At 43.3% G+C, this 24,312-nt stretch overlaps 1 protein-coding gene across 4 annotated transcripts in view; it reads left to right on the top strand.

The window, feature by feature from the left end:
* Positions 1-24,312, top strand: part of LRCH1 (leucine rich repeats and calponin homology domain containing 1) — a 201,417-nt gene that overhangs the window by 45,518 nt on the left and 131,587 nt on the right. The window lies entirely within an intron of this gene.

Below are 24,312 nucleotides of genomic sequence, written 5' to 3'. Positions count from 1 at the left end.
CTTCTTGGCTGTTGCGAATAATGCTGGCATGAACGTGGGTGTAAAGATCCCTGCTTTCAGTTCTTTGGGCATGGACCCAGAAGTGGAATTGCTGAATCATGTGGTAATTCTATTTTTAACTCTTTGAGGAACCTCCATGCTGTTTTCCATAGCCGCTGCACCATTTTACATCCCGTCAACAGGGCACGAGAGGCCCAGTTTCTTCACATCCTCTCCGACACTTCTCATCGTTGTTGTTTTGACAGTAGTCACACAAAGGGGTGTGAGGGATGTCACTGTGGTTTCGATTTGCATTTTCCTCATAATTAGTGATGCTGAGCATTTGTTCGTGTGCTTGTTGGCCGTTCATGTATCTTCTTTGGAAAAATGTCTTAAGTTCTTTGCCCATTTTTCACTTGGGTGGTTTTATTGTTGTTGAGTTGTAATTTTTCTTTATCCGTTCTGGATATTAAATGCTACCCAGTGTTAAATGTGGTAGTTATAGCAAATGTGAAAGGTGTTAGTCCTTTCAAAGAAAATGTCCCTATTCTATTTTCTCACACTAGGGCATTGCCTGTGTGACATTTTGCCTCTGTGGGATTCAGGAGTCATCGTAATGCTTTGCGTTGCGTATTGACTACTCGGGCCAGGGTTTTAAATGTAGAAATTTGAACATTTTTACCCTAGTAGTATCTTTATGGTTTGGGAATGTGGCTTCCTGTCTTTCAAACCTTGATGTTACTTGTTTTTTTTTATGTTTTGTTTTGTTTTTTGGCATGTGCCTTGTAAACACCTGCATTTGAAATCATTCAGGTGTTTTACAGTAGTTTTCTTGGGTAGTTGGATTACTTCAAGCCAAGAATAACAGGGGCACCTGGGTGGCTCAGTCCGTTAAGCCTCCCTAGCTCTTGGCTTCGGCTCAGGTCACAATCTCACGGCTCATGGGATCTAGCCCCGCATTGGGCTCCACGCTCCCTTTGCTGCTACTACTCTAAATTGAGTTTACTACCGAGCCCACAACAGTGTTTCCAAGCTTTTGAAACCGTGACCCCCCCCCCCCCCCCCCCCCCCCCCCCCAGTAAGGAATACACTTTATATCCTGACCAGTTTCACACACCCTACGGAGCCTAAAGTACTTGTTGTAATGAGCATCATCCTTGCGAAGGATATGCGTTTCCTTTTTTGTGGGTGTTCTGTGGCAACAGTCAACTTTTCTGTTATGGTCGATTGCCTGCTGCTGGGGATTCTGTTACATTTGTAAGCAGTTTGATTGTAGAAGCCCTGCTGGCTCTAGTTGCTCATTGAATTTTACCTGCGCTGCTGTTCTTGGGAGGTGGGAGCGGATGGAACATCTCATAGAAACAGCTTTGTTTGGAGGGAGAGGTTGTTCACAAAGCAAGGCCCAGCGGGATGGGAATCACACAGCAGCCCCCCCTGCCCCTTAAAAGCACAGGTTCGTGGCCACTCGGAACAGCATGCTGTCACCTGCCTCGAGGATATTTGAGGGGAGAAATCCTTACTTCTCTTTCTTTCTTTTCTACACTTATTAACACAACGTGTGGAGGAAACGTATCAGCCTCAAGTCTGGTAGAGTCTTTTAATTCTCCCTCTTTTCTCCAGTGCCTTTTCTTCCTTCCTACGGAAAAGGGAGTTCCACACAGGCAGAGATAAATAGACTGGATGGAATGATGTGAGGGGGAACTGGCTTGGGAGGTGGAGACTGCCTGATGTAAAAGTTTATGTTTGAGGCAGATAGGGAAAAAGACTCTTTAAATTAAGCAAAAGTAAGGTTACAGAATTTTAAAAAGATGAATAGAGGGGATGATTAGCAATCATCTCGTTGGTCAAAGGTAATTAGAGGCTTTGAAAAGATTCAATGGCATGTCCTCTAAGGTTGATTCAGTATTTTCTGGAATTCTTAATTTTCTTATCCATTTGAAATCCAGGTGGGGCTTGTCACAAAACCATAAAAGAATTTAAGTCTCAGGTTAATAAGGATTTCCGTAGCGATGTTTAGGTGGCCGGCTACCCCATACCCGCCAACCCCAGCCCTGTTGAGTTTCTGTTCTTGCCCTGTGAAGATCCCGCAGGACCAGAGTGCTTTCTGTGGGTGGGAGGTCTCTCTGCAGGGTCACCAGAGCCTGGGATGTTCGGAACACAAGCTTGGCTCGCATCATGGCGTCAGCACTTCTGTCTAACTCTTGACATCCAACTAATGAGTCCAAGTTTTCAGCCACTTTCTCTTTTATTGGGAAGAAGGAGCCTGTCTCACAAACCTGAGAGTTAATAGCTGGTGTGCTGTAGTTGAGTTTGTAACCTGGATGTTTCTGGGTTTACCCACTTGCAAGCATTGCCATATAAATTAGAGATCATGGATCCAGTCATTGGTTTAATCAGTGGCGACTCTGGCTGTGGATTCAAAAGATCAGAATTTGAGTCCCATCTCTTTCCGTTCTAACTGTGGAGGCTTGAGGAAGCCACTTAATCTGTCCATGTTTCAGAGGTGTCAGGAGGATGAAGTGCAACTATGAATAGCTGGTCCTGAGGAATCTTTGGTTCAAATTGAAAAGAGCCGACATTTTTGAAGGTGGGAAGGTCTTTGGAGATGATCTAGCGTCATGTATAACTGAGACTCAGAGAAATTTAAGTGCATTTTGGTTGTTCCCTTGCTGTAGCAATGGTAGCGTCGTGATTAGCACCCGGAACATGTGTCATTTAATCTGGAATGGGGTGTCTACTCAGGGTTAAGAGGATTGGTTTTGGATTAGTCTCTAGTGGGTCAGAATTATTCCCCTGCAGTTTATAGTGTCTGTAGCCTTAGACAAACTACTTAACTTCTTGGAGAAAGTCTTCTCACGGGATTAAATAAAACTAAAAGTCTTTTTTTTTTTTTTAACTCATAGGGGTATGGTGAGGATTGAACGGGGTAAATTTATGCAAAGCGCTGAGCACAATGTCTGGTGCATAGAAAATGCGCGGTGTCATTATTATTTCTTAATCCAAGGGCATTGCTTTTGGTCCCCCTCCAAGCAATATGCTTCTCTGAACACCAGACTGAGGTTCTGCATGGTCAGAGTGGTTTTGATAGCCATTGTTCAGTACTTAAAAAACAACAAAAAAAGTACATTTAAATAAATTTCTTTGTTGTTGAACACATGGCTATATTTTTATAATAAAAAATCTGTGTGTTGTGGCTCCATCTTTTTTTTTTTTTAATGTTTTATTCATTTTTTAAGAGAGAGAAAGAGCATGAGCAGGGGAGGGACAGAGAGAGAGGGAGAGACAGAATCCAAAGCAGGCTCCAGGCTCCAAACTGTCAGCACAGAGCTCAATGCGGGGCTCGAACTCATGGACCGAGAGATCATGACCGGAGCCAAAGTCGGACGCCCAACCAACTGAGCCATCCAGGTGTCCCCGTGGCCCCATCTTTTAAATAACTTTGTGCCTGTTGCGGTTGATATGATCTAGGAAGGAGAAGTCCTCTTCTTCATTATATGCTCAAACAGAGATATGGACAATCTCCAGATCACTTCTTTCTGGCATGGCACTGTATTGGGAGCATGGGTGTGTCTGATCACGAAGGGAGTAACAAAGCCACACTGTGGAGTTCAGAGGTATTGGGAAGCTGTCCAGTTTCCTCCTGACCCTGACTCAGGTCTTCCCTGAAATCTTCTGCCAGCCCCATTCTCTTTCTGTCAGCGGCCTCCTTACATAACCCAAAGGCTTTGTTTCCTGAGCTGATGTCTGCAGAGGCGTTCTGTGTCTAATAGAAGAGAACTGGAGGAGAGTTCATATGTGTCACCAGAGTGAGTAGTTTAAGTGGAAAACTGTGGATGCTTATGTTGAATGCCATCAATAAATTTGAAATTATACCTACCATAGACGACTTAATTCTTTTTTTTATTACCAAATGTAATTTGTCAAATTGGTTTCCATAGAACACCCAGTGCTCATCCCAACAGGTGCCCTCCTCAATGCCCATTACTCTCTTTCCCCTCTCTCCCACCCCCCGTCAACCCTCAGTTTGTTCTCAGTATTTAAGAGTCTCTTATGGTTTGCCTCCCTCCCTCTTTGTAACTTTTTACCCCCTTCCCCTCCCCCATGGTCTTCTGTTAAGTTTCTCAGGATCCACATAAGAGTGAAAACATATGGTATCTGTCTTTCTCTGCCTGACTTATTTCACTTAGCATAATACCCTCCAGTTCCATCCACGTTGCTGCAAATGGCCAGATTTCATTCTTTCTCATTGCCAAGTAGTGTTCCATTGTATATATAAACCACATCTTCTTTATTCATTCGTCAGTTGATGGACATTTAGGCTCTTTCCATCATTTGGCTGTTGTTGCAAGGGCTGCTATAACCATTGAGGTACATGGGCCCCTGTGCATCAGCACTCCTGTATCCCTTGGGTAAATTCCTAGCAGTGCTATTGCTGGGTCATAGGGTAGACAGACAATTCTATTAGAAAACTCTTTAAGTACTGGCAAGTTTTAAGTATTTAAAAATACTTTTTAATCTCCTTTCGCCTCTTTAAATCAGATGCTTTAATATTCAAAGTACCACGAAAGAGGTTATGTTCTGAAGACCCCAGTGAAACTCTTTAATTTCAATGATACACAGATTTTGAGGGGGGGGGGTACAGTGATAGTCTCTAAAATCATTTGTCCTTAATTGGACAATATTAACAATAACATAATAATAACAACAATACTGTTGAACTTTCCTTTCAAAATTAGTTTGTTGATAACCTCCCCCCCCCCCCCCCAGTTTGTTATGCTGGCTGCAATTTCTTCCTTGTGTTATAGAACACCATGAAGGAGTATTGATGAAACCGAGGGATGGGCTTGTCAGATTTAGCAAATAACAGTACAGAACACTCAATTTGCCTTTGAATTTCACATCAACCATGAATTTTTTGAGGTCTAGGTATGCCCCGTGCAAGAGTTAAATAGCAATTTCAGATAAACAGAAAATAATGTTTTTGTGTACCTCCCATGCAATATTTAGGACATAATTACACTAAAAAAAAAAGATTGGTTATTTATTTGACATTCAGATCTCTCCATTTTGTGTGTGTGTGTATTTCCCACATGCAAGGCTTACATTTGTCTGCCTTTTCTCCCCCATGATGCCGCATAAGCTGAATTACAGCTGGAGCAGAGCAGGCTGAACTGGTTCTTGTTGGTCTTGTTCTGCCCTCAGCCTCTGAATTCCTACGAGGTTTATCTTTTTCTAACCTTTTTTTCATGATCCAAGGACTGAGATGCACTGGAACAGCCTGATGGGAATTTGTGACCTGCTTTGAGGTAGGTGAACTAAGAGCATAAGCGCTTTCATTTCACCCCAGAACTATCCAGGTTTCAACCCTTCACGCTGAGGAAGCAGACAACGTGCTGACCATTATCCAATCAGCAGCAGGCAAACTCTATTAGTCCTAATGCAGTGATGAGGGGGAAGGGTGCATGTGAGAATGTTCTGGGCCATATTGGATACCGGCTGAGGCGTAAGTAAAAACTCAGATCTGGGTCTCCTGGGTGGCTCAGTCGGGTCAGCATCAACTCTTCATTTCGGCTCAGGTCCTGACCTCACGGTTTGTGGTTTCGAGCCCCGCGTCGGGCTCTGTGCTCACTGCGTGGAGCCTGCTTGGGATTCTTCTCTCTCCCTCTCTCTCTGTCCCTCCCACACTCGTGTGTGCGTGCTCTCTCTCAAAATAAATAAATAAACTTGAATTGAAAAAAAAAAAACAAAAACAAAAACTCAGCTAGATGAGAAAAACGTTGGGCTGAGTGGCAGGCAATGAAGTCACGGCACTGTTTCCTCAAGAAATCAGCCCATGAAGTCCCCGGGAGGGGCAATCCAGTTAGCACAGGGCACTGCTGAGAAGTACGCCGAAAGAGCCCTCTTCATCTCCCCGTTCCAAACCTTAGCCGTCCTGAGTTTAAAATCATTTTTCTCCAAGGAAAGTTGGAGTGACATGAAAACACACGTGTCTGGAATTATCTCTCTGAGCCCTTTATAAACAAACAGACCAAGACTTGGAAGGGCACACCTTAGGTTACAGAGCGTTTTCCTGGGCTGGTCTCCAGAGCTTCCTGACTCTGGAACAATGATGTGTTCTTTCCATGCTGCTTTACGTATTTATTTTACAGCAGTCTTGTGCTTTTTATCCATTCATCTCCACTTGGAAACGCACTTGTGGGCTGCGGGAGCAGAGGTACAGAAACTGTGAAGTGTTTTCTGTTCAGAGGTTCCGTAGACCCTGTGTGTCTGGTTCTCGCCAGCTGCTGCCCCCCATCCTCTTTCCTTTCCTTCTCCGCCACCCCCCCCCCTTCTTTTTCTTGATAATCCTAGCAGATTTTTTTCCTCTTCATGTGCCTGTAAATATTTTTGTTGGGCATTCTGGACTGGAATTTCTAAACATCCTGATAGGGGAAGTTGGGTATTTCTTCATGGGACGAATTCCTTAAGGAGAGAGTTGCACAGTTTTGATTTTTAGTTTTCTTCTTTCCTTCAGTTTCCTTTGCTGTCTAGAAGTGTTACATTTCTGGTTATAAGGCCAGCACCAGACTATAATTTGTGATAGTGGCTGGAAGGTGTGACTGGAATTCTTACTTCAGGTTTAATGGGGACAATTCACTTGTAAAATATAAGATGCTAGAACTAGGAGGTTTGACCTAGTCCAACACTTAGCCTCACTGGAGGAAATGGAGACTCAGAGGTGTGAAGTGACTTCCCCAGAGTCACACAGCAGAGTTAGTGGAAACTCTGTGAGTGGGGCTGGGTTGCCGAACTCCTGAGCAGAGCTCTCTCCCAACTGTTGAAGAAACAAGAGTTCAGTTTCATTGAGATGTTCCCTTAAGTTCCCCATTTCTAATTTGAACAGGTTTTTGTTGTGTTTTTTGTTTTTGTTTTTTTTGGTGGCAGGCATTCTGAAATGCTCTGTCTTCTGAAGTCTAAACTGCTGATATAGAATCTCCTTTAACCTTTTCTCAGTTTCCTCCTCCTCCTCCTCATTATCCTGTGAGCCTCATTTATTTGTGGCTTACTACCCAGATGCGCTGTGCTAGCATGAAATACTGAACCCTCTGCCCTCGGTTACACTAAAACTCCAGGATGCCAGGCCTTCTTAGTGCGTAGGTTTTTTTTTTTTTTTTTTTTTAACGTTTATTTATTTTTTGAGACAGAGAGAGACAGAGCATGAACGGGGGAGGGCCAGAGAGAGGGAGACACAGAATCTGAAACAGGCTCCGGGCTCTGAGCTGTCAGCACAGGGGCCCGATGTGGGGCTCGAACTCACGGACCGCGAGATCGTGACCTGAGCCGAAGTCGGCGCTCAACCGACTGAGCCACCCAGGCGCCCCAGTGCATAGGTTTAATACTGTAACATTTTGGTATCCTTCCTCCTTGTCATTTATCACTTTTTGTTCCCTTCACTGGTGATATTTATAATGGCATTTCCTTGCTCCCCAGTCTCACTTTGCTGCTTTTATTTTTGTGGTGAACCAAGAAATCCCAAGCCTCTTGGAAATATGTGTGTTTTGTTTATGTTTTCGTAGAGAGTTGTCTAGAGGAGTGGGTACCTTTTTGTGACTGGTGGGATTTGGCAAGGATTTTTACTTTATTTTTGTGCTTTTCTGTAAATTGGAACTTGTTTTTAAAACAAAGACTAAAATTTTTTGTAATTAAAACGAGGCTATTTTATTTGGAAACTTAATGTGTTCCAGTGGTAAATAGATTCTGAGTGAGGATTGTTCTTGCCCTGAGACCATGATCCATTTTATTTCTTCTCATTGGAGAGGCTGAAGCAAAGTTCTACAAACTTTTAAAAAAAATTTTTTTTAACGTTTGTTTATTTTTGAGAGAGACAGAGCACGAGAGGGGGAGGGGCAGAGAGAGGGACAGTCAGAATCTGAAGCAGGCTCCAGGCTCTGAGCTGTCAGCACAGACCCCGATGCAGGGCTTGAACTCACAAACGGTGAGATCATGACCTGAGCTGAAGTCAGACGCTTAACTGACTGAGTCACCCAGGCGCCCCTAGTTTATTTATTTAGTTTTGAGAGAGAGAGCACGGAGAGAGAGACAAGAGAGACAGAGAGACAGAGCACAAGTAGGGGAAGGGGCAGAGGGAGAGGGAGACACAGAATCCGAAGCAGGCTCCAGGCTCTGAGCTGTCAGCACGGAGCCTGATGTGGGTCTCGAACTCACAGACTGCAAGATCATGACCTGAGCTGAAGTCAGATGCCTAACCGACCGAGCCACCCAGGACGCCTACAATTGTTTTAAACTAAGCCCAAGGGCCGCCTTTACTGTGATGTCATTGTCTGAATAGCCACCTTCCGCTTCCTGTCTCAGCTCAGACTCCAAAACCCTGCTCTGGTACTTGTAGTATGCCATTTGCTGTCTTCCATTTTTTTTTCTCCCTGCGCATTTCCTGTCCTCTGCTAGACCTGTGCCGCTGTTATCTTAAGTCTTCCCCTTAGTGTCTAGTGCTAGCCATGTGCTCAGTAGGTACGCAGAAGTAATATTTATTGCAGTGACTTGTCATTTTCCGTGGTTGCTTCCCTGGGGGAATCTTAGATTTGCCTCGATGGTTGAGGCTGTCTGCTGAGTGATTCCAGGGGTGTAAGAAACTGCTACATGTCACGCATGTTAATCTGTCTAAATATGTAAGATGTTAAGAGATTTTACATTAGACAGGCCCCCCCTCAGCGTTTCTGGATCTATAGGGCACTCCAGCTTTTAGGGGTGGAGTAACAGAGGCAGAGAAGAGGAGTTTGGGGTAACCAAGGTCATGTAATGAAAAATAATTGAAGTGAAAAGACTTGAACCTCATCTGATCCATTAGTAGGCTGAAATTATATATATAAATGTTTTTGAATGAAAACCCCAATTTCTAAGGGCCTTTCCATTACACTGAAATGTAATTCACTAGTGTGGTAGGTCAAACCATGACCCCACCCCCCAATAGATGTCCAAGTCCTGATCCCTGGAACCTGTGAATACATTACCTACCACAGCAGAAAGGACTCTGTAAGTGTGATTGAGTTAAGGATCTTGAGGTGGAGGGGTTATCGTGGATTTTCCCCAGTGAATCTAACGTAATAACAAGCATTCTTCTTGTCGGGAGGTGGGAGGATCAGTCAGAGAAGGAGATTCAGTTGTTGGGATGGAAACAGAGAGGCGGGTGACACAGGGCCAGGAGCCGAGGAACGTAGGCAGCCTCTAGAAGCTGGAAGAGGCGAGGGGTGAGCCTCCTGGAGGAACCCGGCTCTGCCAACCCCTTGCTTTTAGCCTTGTAAGACCCATTTCTGACTTCTGACCTCCACAACCGTAAGGCGATAAATACATTTGTGTTGTCTCAGGTTGCTGAGTTTGTGGCGATTTGTTACAGGGGCCGTAGGAAACGAATAGAGCCTGCATTCAGAAATTTGTAGTTTCTGGACTCCTGTTGGGCTATGAGCACCCAGATACTTAGACCTGAAGGAAGAGAAGGGATTCTCACATGGTGGGGGCTAAAGAGCTTTCCATTTCGACATATTCTCAAGGGGTCAAAAGAAGATCCCTCATAACACAGACTCTCCCCCCCCCCCGCCCCCATACACTTAACACTCTGCAGGAACACACACACATGCATGCACCTGCACTTAGGTGGAAACAGTTGAGAGAAAGAACGCATATTTCAGTTGGTTTTAACTGGCTGAGTGCCTTGAGTGTTCAGATGCTGCCCAGAATCTGAAGAATAGGCCCAGGAAAAGGTAGATACAAGCTGTTCCCTCCCTCAGGTTGAAACCAACACTGTTCATTAACATATGTGGTGTCAGGTATTTTCTGTCAGAAATAACCAACCCCTTCCTTTAAACATTTCCACTTTCCATACAACACATTTAAATTTTGGTCCCATTTTACTGATATCATGCACAGCATAATATAAGCTCTCAGGCCCTAAGACACCTTGGGGAACTAACTGACATTTGTTTACCTACCAACCAGGGGAACAGCTTTCGTGCAAGTGAGGGCTGGGGTTGGGTGGGGGCAGGGCGGAGAGGGTCAGTGGGACAAGGGAGGTTTCTCTGTATGAACTTAAGCTCTGGGAGAAGGATCTACGACACTAAGTGCATCTGTTTGCTTTTTGTTTTAAATTTTTTTAATGTTTACTATTTGTGAGAGTGAGAGGAAGACAGAGTATGAGCCGGGGGAGGGCAGAGAGCGAGGGAGACACAGAAACAGAAGCACGCTCCGGGCTCTGAGCTGTCAGCACAGAGCCCGATGTGGGGCTCGAAACCACAAATTGTGAGATCATGACCCGAGCTGAAGTCGGATGCTTAACCGACTGAGCCACCCACGTGCCCTGTGTTTACTTCTAATACTGTTGATAATTACCAATTAGTTTTGAAGCAGAGCTGAGGGCAGGGCGTTTTCTGTGCTCATAGGGCAGTCTTGACTTCCCTGTCCATGAGCTACCAGTTTTATAGCCAGAGTTGAAAGGCGATGAGTCACTCTGTATTCACAGATTAGGCTAGGAGTTGCTGTTGGGTGCACTGTGACCCCATGGTACAACCAAAGCAGTCTAGGATTTGTGAGGGGGGATCATGGGTCACAGATGCCTTTCTAAAGTGACCAGAACTGGGGACCCAGTGGACATTTATTTCCCATAGTCCAAGTCCAGTTTTGTTTCCTAATCTCTTGCGTTAACAGCAGTCACAGGGCAGAAGAAAAGTGCAGGCATGTCCCCAAGTCTTTTCCAGATGTGGTGCAAAGAGAGAGAGGGAAGACGGTACTCTCATCAGTACAGTTGATTTGCTTTGGAATTAAAAAGAGACTGACACGTTGTTGTGGCTGTTGCTGACCATATTTTCCACTGACAGTGCCGTGTGTCATTTGGGGTAACTTTGACTTTTATTTCCACTCAATTTGAGGAAAAGACCACGAGACACAATTGGAGGAAATTCTGGAAAAAAGAAGTAAATGCATTGTGGAGTGCTATAAAGTCTTTTCATAATGTGTTTGATGAACATGCTTTTATTTTCCATCATTCTTCAGGAAAGTAAATGCACTGCATATCCCTCTTTTGAGCAAAGTGGTCAGAGAACGATGTAATCCTCTTTTAGAAACTTGGCCTGCCCTCACTTGCTCATCTCATGAAGGGGACGAGGGAGGCGTAGAATTGTGTGCTCGGAACTGTGGGAGCCAGCTGAGGGAAACAGGTGGAGGCAGCCTCTTCCTGATCATTTCTTAGCATCCACAGAGCCTTACTGACTTGAGGTTAGTTCACGACCTTCAACCTGTCATCATACTTGAAAACAGGATCGGTAATTTCTGCATAGGGTGGGCATTGAATACCATACCACGTCAGTCTGTTTCGTCTGCTGAGGTCAGCTCCTTTGTCGCACGCTCCACATTTGGGCTTGAGCATGAGGCCCGAGGTCTGTGTACCTTCCCCATTTTGGGGTGCTGTCCCGGGATGGAGTCCCAGGGCTGTGGCCGTGGGAAAAAACATCTCCATTCTTCATCCTTAGAGGGTGACAGTTTTGCTGACAAGACCTGAACCTTAGTTGTCTCCAAGTTTGGGAACCACTTGTGTCCCCTGCTATTCACTTGCATGATCCCTGTGATTAAAAACTGCATTTGGAGAAGGCTGACAAGGGTACAAGAGAAAAAAAATCATGTATTTTTATAAACACTTGACGAGTAATCTTTTCTCTTTATTTGAAGGGTTAAGAGTTTACTTAAGGAAGGTCGCATGGAGAGCTTCAGAATTTCAGAATGAAAAGGGGGGAGGTCTTAGATTAACTAACCAAGTAGCTAATTGATTCATCCAATCAGAAAGGCTTCTCGAACACCTACTGGGTAGAGGGTTTTGTGCTAGGAAATGCGCTTACACGTTGAGCACAACAGATGTGGTTCCTGTCTCAGGGAGCTCACGGTCTAGGGGGTAACAGACAATATTCAAATAATCAAAAAAATTTATCACTAACCGGACACTAGAAGAATGGTGAGCCCACCAGAGGAGGGGCTAGGGGGCTCTGAGAGCAGAGGTGGGAAGGGGAACCAGTTCTAACCTGGGGAAGGGGGATCAGGAAGATGAATGGGGATTAATCCACAGGAGGGAGCAGGTGATCTGGTTGTCCACTGTCCAACACGCACACAGCTACTTCCGGGTTTTGCAGGCAGGGAAAGGACCCTTGTGACATCTTCAGTAAATGTCCATACAGAAGGAAAACCTGTGAAGAAAGGAGAAAAGGTTGTGTTTGTATTTTACGAGTCATGGTCCTCAAGATGTCTGGGAGCTAGCATCTCCATTTCCTTGTTCTTTGCTTTTTTTCACTGTTCGTGGCCTCCGTTGTCAAATCACACAAAAGAGAGCCAGGAGGAAGTGGAACGCTCACTTCTTAGGCCTTACTTTTAATTCTGGTGCAGAATTATTTGGGAGAGAGTTTGAAATGATGATCCCAAATGATTTCTCCCTTTGGATGACTGTAGAAGCTAATCATGCAAACCTTGTCTTTAATACTTAGTTGTATCCAGTTCTCTATGTTTTGCTCCTTACTTTATATTCAAAGGCAGATTTCATACAGTAATACTGATTTATCTGGCCTCTTTCAGACCATATCATCTTGTTTGTTTTGTGTTTTAAGATGAGAAAAAAAACGGTCACTATCCTGTATATTTTTTCCTTTTAAAAACTTGTAAACTTGTATTAATTTGCTCACCCACACCTCCCTCCCCAGAGGTAATAGCACAATATCTTTTCAGATATGTGTTCATCTGGTATGTTCTGCATCATCTATTATGCCAGGACATTTAGGTACACTCTGTATATAATGACATCAACTGCAAATGGATTAGGAAAATGGCATAGAATGTAATTTGCTGATTCTGCTAACATACATATTTAAGAGATGACATCACTTTAAAATGTTATTTGGGAGACAGTTTTACAACCAAAGTTAGAAACAGCTTTAGAGGTGCGGAGTCTAGAAACCTTCGCTTTTTTTTTTTTTTAATATTTATTTTATTTTTTTGAGAGAGAGACAGAACATGAGCAGGGGAGGGCAGAGAGAGAGGGAGACGCAGAATCCGAAGCAGGCTCCAGGCTCTGAGCTGTCAGCACAGAGCCTGACATGGGGCTCGGACTCACGAGCCTTCGAGCTGTGAGATCATGACCTGAGATGAAGTCGGCGGCTCAACCGAGTGAGCCACCCAGGTGCCCCATTAGAAACCTTTGCTTTTTGCTCTCGGTTAGGATGACCATGGTTTGGAAAGCTTTTGGAGAATATGGCAGCCTTGTGTCCTCAGTCGTTTTTGCGTCTGAGAACCAGCCTTGCAGTTGTCATGTAGTGAGGTGGCCCTGCGCCCTCCAAGCCCCCATGCAGGTCCTCCGTGGGTCTTCCAAGATAACATCTATTTAGGCTACTAAGGGCCAGCCTTTCTCAGCCTGCCCACATTGGAGTGAGCCTTGTTTGGACTGAGCTACCACAGCTCCCTCCCGTGGGCTCCTCTGGACATTGAGGGGCTGGTCCCTGGACCAGACCTTCTGGAAAACACCTGCGTAGCATCCAAGCGCCACTGTGCTCCCATGACCCAGAGCTGCGCTGCCCAGGGCTATAGTCCGTGGCCTCATTTGGCTAAAGAGCACTTGAGATATGGTGATACATATGAGGACTGGGATTTAATTTAATTTAAATTAATTGTAACTTATACTTTAAAACTGATAGTCAGATCAGTGAGTGGAAAACTTCAGCATGTGAGTTTACTTTTTCAACTGTTAATTTTATGCTCAAATATTTCCAATAGGAATTCAGCACCCAAACTGAGATGTCCTGTCAATGTAAAACACACACCGTATTTCAGTATTAGAAAAATGTTGAATGCGTGTTGAAATGGCCACCCTTTGGATATGTTAGGTTAAGTAAAACAGATGATTAAAATAATTTTACCTTTCTAAAAACTGCAGCTACGAGAAAATTTAAAATTACTAAGTGGCTTGCCATATTTTGATTGTTGGGCACTGACCTAGAGCTTACTGAAGGAAAGGTACAAGGGCCGTCTTCGTGGGGGTCGTGTGAACGTGGCATTAAGTGCGAGGAGGCACAGTACGAACCCCCTCTACTTGGTCGTATCAGTATCGCCGAAGGCCACAGGGCAATTCCTGGCCTTAAGGAGACCTCAGTTTTCCTCAGCGGAGTAAAATGGACAGACTGTTACATTGGACAAGAGGTAGATGCACTTACATAAAGGATATGAAGGAAGCTTTAATAGTTAGGCAGTGAAATACAATAGGTCTTTTAAGAAATTACTTTTCTGTGTGTTGCTTTTTAAGGGGAATCCCTACAATAAAAATGTGTATGTTTATGGACACGTTTATTAAGGTGTGAACATATGAATAAATAAGTTTGTGTAGTTTTATCTTTCTGTCACACAGTTTTAAATGTATATAAGCAAGAAATAACTTGATATAAGGAAGACATCACTTGATTTTCCATCACGCTGTGGTACTGGGCCAGTTGGATTATGGGCTCCAAGTGTAAATTCATAAAAAGAGCTCACAGTTTGGTTGAAACCTCCACCTCTTCGGAGAGATGGGCTTGTATATGTGTTGATTTTGAAGCACCCCCTCTTGGCGTGAGACCAGTTTGATCACTTTGAGAACCACCACCTTTTCATCTTGGTGTTTTCTGGGGTTTTCTCACGTACCAGAGCTGTTCATGCGAATTAGGCTTAGTTTTGTGTTTTCGAGGCAAAATCATAGGAAAAGGATAATTCTGTACTCTTTGTGCATGCTTGTTAGATACACAGATGATTTCTAAGAAGACACTAAAATGTTATGAAGATAACAAAGCTGTTTCCTTGCTTATCTTTAAGGCTGTGTATTTTGTTGATTATGCATTTGGTCAGTTAAGAACCAAAACGTGAGGAAAACACTTTCATTGTGACCTCTTGAAATCACAGAGTGCAACGATTGCTTCCTGGTTAAGTATATGTGTATAGGTGTACCTTGGTGGATCATGTAATTTGTTGAAAGCCCATGATATTTCCTACTCATCTCCAACGCAATATATATAGTTTGCTATTTATGTACTTGGTCAGTTGTTAAAGAACCAAATGGAAATCACTTTCATTTTGACCTCTTTAAATAATAAATCACTGCATGATTTCATCATACTTACACACACACACACACACACTTAATCATACTTACACACACACACACACACACACACACACACACTGATGGATGATATAATTTATAGAAAGCCAATGAAAAGCTGCAGAAACCTGTCATGTATACATTATGATTTCAGATCACCATTGTAGATATTACCTGATTTTCAGTTTCCTTAAAAAAAAAAACAACAACCCATGAACTTCTCAATTTTTGGTTACCTCTCTCTGCTTTCTATCAGTCATCACTCTCCCCAACCCCACTCATTTCTTCCTTGATAATAAAACCCCAGCTTTGGTCAGTCCTCTCCCATCCATTGCTCTAGGTATGTGGTCTAAAACAGAGCTTTCATTTCTCAGCCTTGGCTGCTCCTTAGAATCACTGGGAGATCTTTCAATTCAGATGCTTGGGCTGTGCTCACAGAGATTCTGATTTAGTTGGTCTACCTGGCTTAAGCCATTTTGAAATAGGTTCTTTATGACATGTAGCTGAAAGCATTCTAGTAGACACAAGATCAGTAAGGTGACCACAGAATTTATCATTCCAGTCTGATATGGTTCTAAATGTCTTCAGAATTCCTACTTCCCACTCATGCTTTTGAGGTGGCTTGGTGCAAACACATTCTTTTCGAGCATCAAAAACACTAGCAGGTTGTTTTGTTTCATAAATGCTGCCCACTCTTTCTTGGTGAGCCAGGTTGTATGTGGTTTAGTCTCGTGATGCTGCCCTCATTAATTATGCCTTTTGAGGTAGTGTGGGGTGATGGTGTGTGATCACTGAATTTTGGGGGCCTTTCGTCTGGCTCCAGAGAGGTGAAATTGTTAGGGAACGACTAGAAAAAGAACATGAAAAGAATAGGGACACGTGGACATGAACAAAATTTTCATGACTATGAAAATGCGATACACGAACAAAATTATAAAACGTAGATCGTAAACATCTGTCAAACAAATCCTTGTAAGGAAAACATTTTTTTTTTAAATTTTTTTTTTTCAACTTTTTTTTTTTTTAATTTATTTTTGGGACAGAGAGAGACAGAGCATGAATGGGGGAGGGGCAGAGAGAGAGGGAGACACAGAATCGGAAACAGGCTCCAGGCTCCGAGCCATCAGCCCAGAGCCTGACGCGGGGCTCGAACTCACGGACCGCGAGGTCGTGACCTGGCTGAAGTCGGACACTTAACCGACTGCGCCACCCAGGCGCCCCTAAGGAAAACATTTTAAAAAAAATGTTGACTTCGTAAAAGACTGAGGTAACCAAACCGTTCTTAGAAGAGCATGCACGGTTAAGGGAAGATTTAAGAGAGAAAGTCTTAATAAAAGCATAGATGTTCTTTCTCAATCCCCTCTAGAATTTTACCTTGAGTCACGTTTGCCGGTTGACATTTTTGTTTTTCCTTTGAAAATGAATAGTTGCTGGATACTCCTTGTTTCTCGTCCCTTGTATATTATTGTGTTAACTCTCTCTGCTGGGGACTTCCAAACTTAGATGAAGGGCATTAGGACACTCAAGATGGGCAATGACGTAAGACGGACTTACTCAGTTGTAGATCACGGTGCCATATCAGAACATTCTGTCCCGGGGAGAGACAATAGTGACTCAGAAACTCCTGTTGGAGTTGTATTATAATGCAGAAAACCATTCCAGAATGGTTTGGGCATCAGGGATACTGACTTCATTCCGTGGCCACATGTCCTTATAAATTTAATTGTCAGGGTGCTATCCTTTTTAGGGCTATGCTGGTTGCATGTCCACGCTGATCAGTTCATCGCACAGCAGTGAGCCTGAGTTATTGCTCTGATGATTTAGTTCTTCTTCATAAAAACACTTCTTCCATGGCTAAGTGGCAGGAGATGCAACCAGCAGCATTTTTGCTTTGTAAAAACCCAGCATTAATCTTCCTTCTGTTCTGACCTTCAGTGGTTATGTGTTAGGACCTGCTTTTGTGTTATTGTTTCCCCAGAATAAAAGAGATTTTAAGTGCAAGAGTTTTAGACATGTTTTGGCTCCCAGGAATGGGTATTTTCAATTGTGTTTTCTTCCAGCACATGCCCAACTATGGTATTCGGTGTGGATTGTCTTAAAAATCACTTACTCTTATTATGATGATGATTATTATTAGGGGTTTGATGGAGAAATTTCCCAACAAGTTTTATGTTTTGAGTGTCGGTGGGGAAAACCCGCCCGCTGAGGTGCCTGGTCGCTCCCCTGCCTTTCCTCACCCTTACACTCCTCTGGAAGGCAACTCTTGTAGTTACGGCTTGCAAACAATTTGAGTAACTGCCCTGGATTTCCCTCCTAGAGTAATTAAGCATCGTTTCTTGGAAATGTAAGCATGAGACTGAGAATTAAGTTGTGGTAACACATTTGGCAGAGGAATTATGTATTGGGAAAAGAAAAATATCCTGGAGTGAGTTTCAGTTTTGCCGATAGGGGAACTGGCTTTATTTAGCGAACTGGAACAAGACAAGACCCTGGGCCCTGATGGTAGTACTTTCTCTTCCCAGATGAGTCTACCTGGGCACAAGACCAACTTCCAAATAAAAAACTTGAAAGTAAATGGCACAAAACAGAGACAGAGCCCTTTCAGTAAAGCTTTTATACTATGGCACCATAAAAATAATTAATTTGCTATCAAAAGAAGCTTAAAACAGAACCGCTGTCTGATGGATGGCTTTTCCTCTGCCCTTAGGATGACAGTATCTGTCACCCCAGTCCTTGGTTGTAAGCCTAACCTATAAAAAAAAATAATAATGGTGTGGTGGGGCACCAGCACCTACTGGCAGGTGGCTTATCTATTATTTAATGAGTTTCTAAAAATGAAAGTAAGTGTAATTTCTTGAGTCACTTACTTCTAGATTCTGCCCAGAGAAGTTTAAGTAGTATCATATTGTAGAACAGGAGTGAACTATCATTTAAAAAAAAAAAAATGGCCCAGAATAAAACCTCCCTTCTCTGTGAAGGTAACTGATCTGAAATATTTTTGTATATGTGTTTTTCAGGGGCAGCATAACACAGCGTTCAAAACTCTCAGTCTGTCTGTGTCAGGTGGACAGCTCTGTGGGCGGGCTTCTGGCTGACTGGATATGTGTTTTTGGTTGTTTATACTTGGATGCTTTGGATGGGAATAGAAAGGGAGTCAGCCTTTCATTTCAGGCAGAGGAGTGTGGTGAATTAGACACAACTTTGGACCCGGGTCCCGGAGAACTTGGTTCTCATCCCGGACCAGTTACTTACTAGCTGTGTGGGCAAGTCACTTCATTTGTCAGAACCTCCCTCTTTCCTTTTGTGAAGTCAGGATGTCAGCTCATCTGTGTGGTCCCTTCCAACATTGTGTTTTTGTGAGCGGGAGCCTACGGCATTTGAAGTGGGAGCCCATAAAGGGTCATCGGAGCTGTGTAGTCTTATTTGCTACTCAGAGAGGCTGAGAGAAGCCGCGAGGTGACACAGAGCGAGGCTCTTGTGGGCCAAGTCCCCACTTCAAGCCCCCTGAAGGTCTCATGATCTTGGAGGTCACTGGTCCTTCCCTAACCCTTCTCTTTAAAACACATGAGTCGACGGGGCGCCTGGGTGGCTCAGTGAGTTGAGCGTCTGACTCGATTTCAACTGAGGTCCTGATCTCAGGGTTGTGGGATTGAGCCCCGTGTCAGGCTCCACACTCAGTGTGGAGTCTCTCTGTGTCTCCCTCTGCCCCTCTCAATGGCTCATGCGTGCATGTTCTCTCACTCTCTCAAAAATAAAATTAAGTTGAAAAAAGGCACGTCAGGCCTTTCTCTATTGTCATTAAGCTGTATTTCCGTCTTATTTACTCAGATTCTTCATAAAGAATGATAGCTTTTTTTAATAAATTAAAAGAAAGTTTTTACTTATTTTTGAGAGAGCGCAAGTAGGGGAAAGGCAGAGAGAGGGAACAGAGGATCTGAAGCAGGTTCTGCACTGATAGCAGTGAGCCTGATGCGGGGCTTGAACTCATGAACTGTGAGATTATGCTCTGAGCCAAAGTCGGACGCTTAACCAGCTAAGCCACCCAGGCGCCCCGAGAATGATAGGTCTTGAGAAAGTTCCTGGAGCAAGATAAAAGCTCTCCTCCAAGATAGCACCCCCCCCCCCAGCCCCCGAGCTATTTTTTCATAGGAATGGTGGGGTATCATTTCCTTCTTTTGCATTTGTTTGTTGGTTCATTCATTCATTCAATAAATGTTTTTGAGAGTCTCCCGAGCACTGGGTATTACTAGATACTTGGACACAAAGACAGGTAGGACAGGTCCTACCTTCGAGAAGCTTTATACCTTGATAGTGACGCCTTCAATGTGTTACATGAGCTCTGTATATGTGTGTTCATATATATGAAATTATAGCTCCTTCAAAGTTTAGCAAAGCTTGGTGTGTAGCAAAATTGCACTGAATTTTGCTTTGATAATTTCCCCTCAATTTATAAGAAAAGTTGCTGCAAATGATCGTAAAGAGAGAGTCCTCTTCGGCATTCACTGTGGAGATGATGTTGAGGACATCGACCTTACACTATGGCAGCCCTCTGGTGGGCATTTCTTCGAAGACTAAGTTTCATATAAAATGAAATAATAATAACGACAAAACTTAGTGTGCCCTCGGAGGGATTTTTCCCCTTTGTGACTGTACATTTTCTCCCTTGTCATTCATGTTTTCTTGTTTAGTTTGGCCCTGAGGAGGCTCAGAGCTGAATTCTGTTGTTAAAGTAGCACTTTCCTGCCTCTGTAGCTCTCCCTCTATTGTGTTTCCCTGTGTGGGTTTTACTATTTTATTACTACTAGGTAAAATAATAACTACTATATGGATAGTGCTTCATAGTTTACAAATATTTTCAGAAAAATCTTGTCAGATTCTTGGGATCCATTAGCTTCATAAGTCCCCATTTAAATATTTTCTTCTGATTTCTTTTAGTTTGAGAAGTTGGGTTTGAAGCAGTGACCAAGAATTTCCAGGAAATCCATTAAGGAATGAATTATTCACCAGAACAGGCTCAAAGTTAGGACGTGAGTTTACAGGACACAGGCAAGGAGATGGTAAAGTTATATAAAGAGGAAAATACTTCAGTATAGGAATCATCTTCGGGGTAATTTATTCATCTAGAGAGATCACACACAAAGCTCAGTGTTTGAAGTCAGAAGAAAGGAGAGTGAACATTTGGATGGAAGTGAACAGTTGGATTGGCACGACTTTTACTACTGTTTTTCCTTTGGAAGATGGACCAAATTGTGAGCCTTGTGGATTTCATGTGTTGAGAATTTTAGCTAAAATAGATACTTATGTTGAGACATTTCCTAAATTCTACACCCACATACTCAGTCTTTGTGTTACTGCCAGGAACACATTTTCCAAAATGCCAGAAATTGCATTTTACTCTTTAAATATTGGGTTAAATATATATTCAAGAGAAAGAGTGCATTTAATTTACTTTTGGCTCAGTAATAATTTAAACTATGAATGGAGATAATGTAATTGTTGTCTGTATTGGTTGTTAAGATATTTGGACTCAGTAACACATTTATGTGTTTCCAAATTTGACAGATAAAGGGTACAGAGTGCAAACTCCTTCCCATGTCTGTCCCCAGGCACACAGGTCACCTCCTCCTCTGTCAGCTGGTGTCAGTCACCAGTTTCTTGCATATCCGTCTGGCTATGCCATAGAAAAGAATATTATTTTCTTCCTTTTTTTACACTGATGATGATGTGCTATGTTCATTGTTCCATGATGTATGTATTTATGTTCGCTTAATTCCTGAGGGGAAAAAAAGGAGAAGTATAGAGCAAATGGGGAGTCTGTGGTATTCCCCTCTACAAACGAGTGCGGGGGCTCAAAGGACAGTGTTGTAATAATCACAAAAACCTTGATTAGGTAATCAGTCAGAACATGGAGCTATGTAGTGCTGAGGTGACTTGGGGATGATCCACCACGTTTTTGTGAAACAGTGGTGACTTATGGGGCCAACGTATGGAGGAACTTGCTGTTTGCTTTATTATTTATGGAGAATTTTGCCTTTGGGTTTGGACATTGCCATGCTTCTCATTTAACCTAAGTTTTAGTTACAGCTGTACTCAATTAGTGCTTATTTCCTTTTTTCCATTTTACAGAGACATTGGGTAAATAACTAATGTATAAGCTACTTTATTTCGCATGGGAAGCTCACTCTCCTTGGTTGGGAAATGTGGGACGTTCACTGAGTTCTTAGTGAGTTTAAGGTAAATTGTGGGCTCCGAGAGCAGGGACTGGGGCTTGGCCTGCCATGCCCACCCATGCTCCTTCTCTTCAGTTGACCCCTCTCTTCATGTTTTACACCTCGGCACCCGGGACATTTTGGCGCGGTAGAGCTATGTGTGAGCACAGTTTCTTGTACCCAGCAGGCTTATTATCCTTCTCCTCGGCCCAGATGGATGATCGTCCAGCATCGTGTAAGTACAGTGAATCAGATTCCTCCACAATGACATTCGCCAGTCTGTGGGAGGTACGGTGCAGGTGCCCCAGCGTGTTGTCTGTGTCTGTTCACACACCCGTCTTTGCCACGTAGCTGTGAGTGGCTTCGGGGCAAGCGCTGTGCTTACCCCTAGACTCTGGCACTTTAGGTAGGATGCCGTGCACGCTGAGTGAATGCAGATGAAGCTGGCTCTCCAGAGCTCAGTTCTGAGTGTAGGACACTTGAGTACCGTATAAACAAATTTAGACCTTGGTTGGGGGCAGGAGGAAACAGTAAAGGAGATGAATGCGGGAGGTGGGGCAGGAGCGTGGCAGGCCTCCATGGGCATTCTCACAAGTTATTCCCAGTGGCCTCAGATGAGGGGAGACTTTGGGGTAAGGGGCTAGTTCGAAAGCTTTTGACAAAGGTGAGGGATGATGGAGCTCTGCGTTGCTTAGTTCTCATTGCTGTAGCTAGGTTTCTCAGGAAAAAAGTACATCTTCTGTTAGATGTATGCAGTATTTACAATTGAATAAATCTGACATTGGGACGGCACAGAGAGCCCAGTATCGTAAAGGAATATAGGGAGTTAGTAGCTACCTTGTAATCAGGAAGGATAATATTTTTTAAACAATTGATTTTTTTTTTACCCTGTATTGTGATAATAAAACTGAAAGCTCGTCAGGCGGCTGAGAGGTTTGCATTTGTCTCTTGATCCTGCAGACATTCATTCGCTCATCTAGTCCCTCTCTGTGCTCATGGAAGCCAGAAGGATTTAAAAGATGGATACGATACAGGGTCATTATGCCTATGTTTCAGATATTGAGCTCCAAGGGTAAAGAAATCTTGCATTATTCTTTATGTAACAGAAATGTTTCTGCAAGTCTGTGTGTAAATCAGCCCTGAGTAAATTGAATCAAATGGAATGTGCTGACAGAAGTTGCTATTTAAATTTTTTTTTTTTTTAACGTTTATTTATTCTTGAGACAGAGAGAGACAGAGCATGAACGGGGGAGGGGCAGAGAGAGAGGGAGACACAGAATCGGAAGCAGGCTCCAGGCTCTGAGCCATCAGCCCAGGACCGGACGCGGGGCTCGAACTCGCGGACCGCGAGATCGTGACCTGAACTGAAGTCGGACGCTTAACCGACTGAGCCACCCAGGCGCCCCCAGAAGTTGCTATTTAAAAAAACCTAGTGATGAACCTTTTGTGAGATAAAGAACTTCTAAAAACTGAAATCCAAATAAGTACACGCTCATTTGCATGGTTTTTCCCAAGGCAGAGTGTCCTGTATCTTCTGTGTTGATTGAATTCTGGTTGGCCAACCACCTGGTTGGTTAATGGAGTGTATACCATGAACTAAGTCAGTGACACTGAAGTCCTCCAAAGGAAATAAACTAATCTACCATTGTACGAAATCGGCTGTTAATTAGGTTTTAAATTCTCCAGCTTGGGTGAGTGTGATTGCATCTTTCCTAACAGACAAGCATCTGCAAGTGAAAATCCTGATGACATCCCTAGCAGCAGGCATTAACTTGCAAACCCTTGTAAGTGGATTGCGTTTCCAGTATCAGGAAAGCTTCCTGACTCTTCATTTCACCATGAAATTTTAGTCCTAGAAGACTAAGTACGACCAGTACCACTCCAACAATGCCGATTTTTTTAATAAACCCAAAGGGAACTACCAAAGAACCAAAGAACGTGTAAGTTGGAAGGAAAAAAAGAAATTCTCAGGTTGTTTACTTATTTACAATTAAGGCATGCTAGAATTAGGCTAAGAAAATTACTCTGTAATTTAAACTACCGTGACAGCCTCTAGAAATGACCAGCAGCATTCAAGAGCACCGCGGTCAGGCTGGCATTTCTGTCTCGATCTTTTTACATTTGCTTTCGTTTTTGTAAAAAGTTTGCCATTAGCTATTTCAGTAAAGCGGCTTTGTTGTTCGATCATACCGCTCGTTGAGCCGAAGCCTTTTGGGAAACAGCATTTGGAGAGAGACCCATGGTGTAATAGCTGATCCCACTGGCACGTGTCCCAGAGTGAGCAGGGCTGGAAGCTTTTAGTGTAGTTGAAAGATGCCAGTCTGTCATTTGCATCCATTGAAATTGAGCAAGAGATTTCGGCTTGAGTTTTATGTTATGTTATACCACCAAGAGCAGCTGGTGAAGGGCTGCAAATTCCGTGTGAGCCGGGACCTATCAGCTGGTGTGTTTAATGGAATCCTGCTTCATCTTGGGAGCAATTTCTGGGGCGTAATAATAATAATAATAATGCACACTCGTGGTGAAAGATGATGCTCGTGGTTTTAGAACGTGCAGACTGAGTAGGGGGTCTCGACATCAAGGTGGTAGTGGGGGAAGGCAAATATTCAATAAAAGGATCGTGATGAGGAGAAAGCAGATACTTTCTGGGATAAGGAAAGCCACGAATATGTGATCAGTTTAAGAGTTTTAAGTAACATGTTTACAAAATGTGAGCTTTACAGCACTAGTAATAGTAGGCAAAGCATCCAGCCTCTAGCTTCATTTAAAAAAATCTACTCCTTCTTGGAGGGTCACTTGCTTTTGTTCAAAGTCAACCTTTTCCCCCAGGGATGTGTTTAATTAAGGCCATCATCTTCCATTAGTGATGATGCCAATTGGATCATTCTTTTCACTCTTCCTGTCCTGCCCCCTTTACTTGACTCAAAAAATAATTTGTGCCACCATGTGGCTTGTTTTTAACTTGCAAAAAATTTT

The sequence above is a fragment of the Panthera tigris genome, chromosome A1 (genome assembly GCF_018350195.1).
Source record: "Panthera tigris isolate Pti1 chromosome A1, P.tigris_Pti1_mat1.1, whole genome shotgun sequence".
Classification (NCBI taxonomy): Eukaryota; Metazoa; Chordata; class Mammalia; order Carnivora; family Felidae; genus Panthera; species Panthera tigris.
Note: the sequence above shows the minus strand (reverse complement) of the source record. Positions and strands in the feature narration are given on the sequence as shown.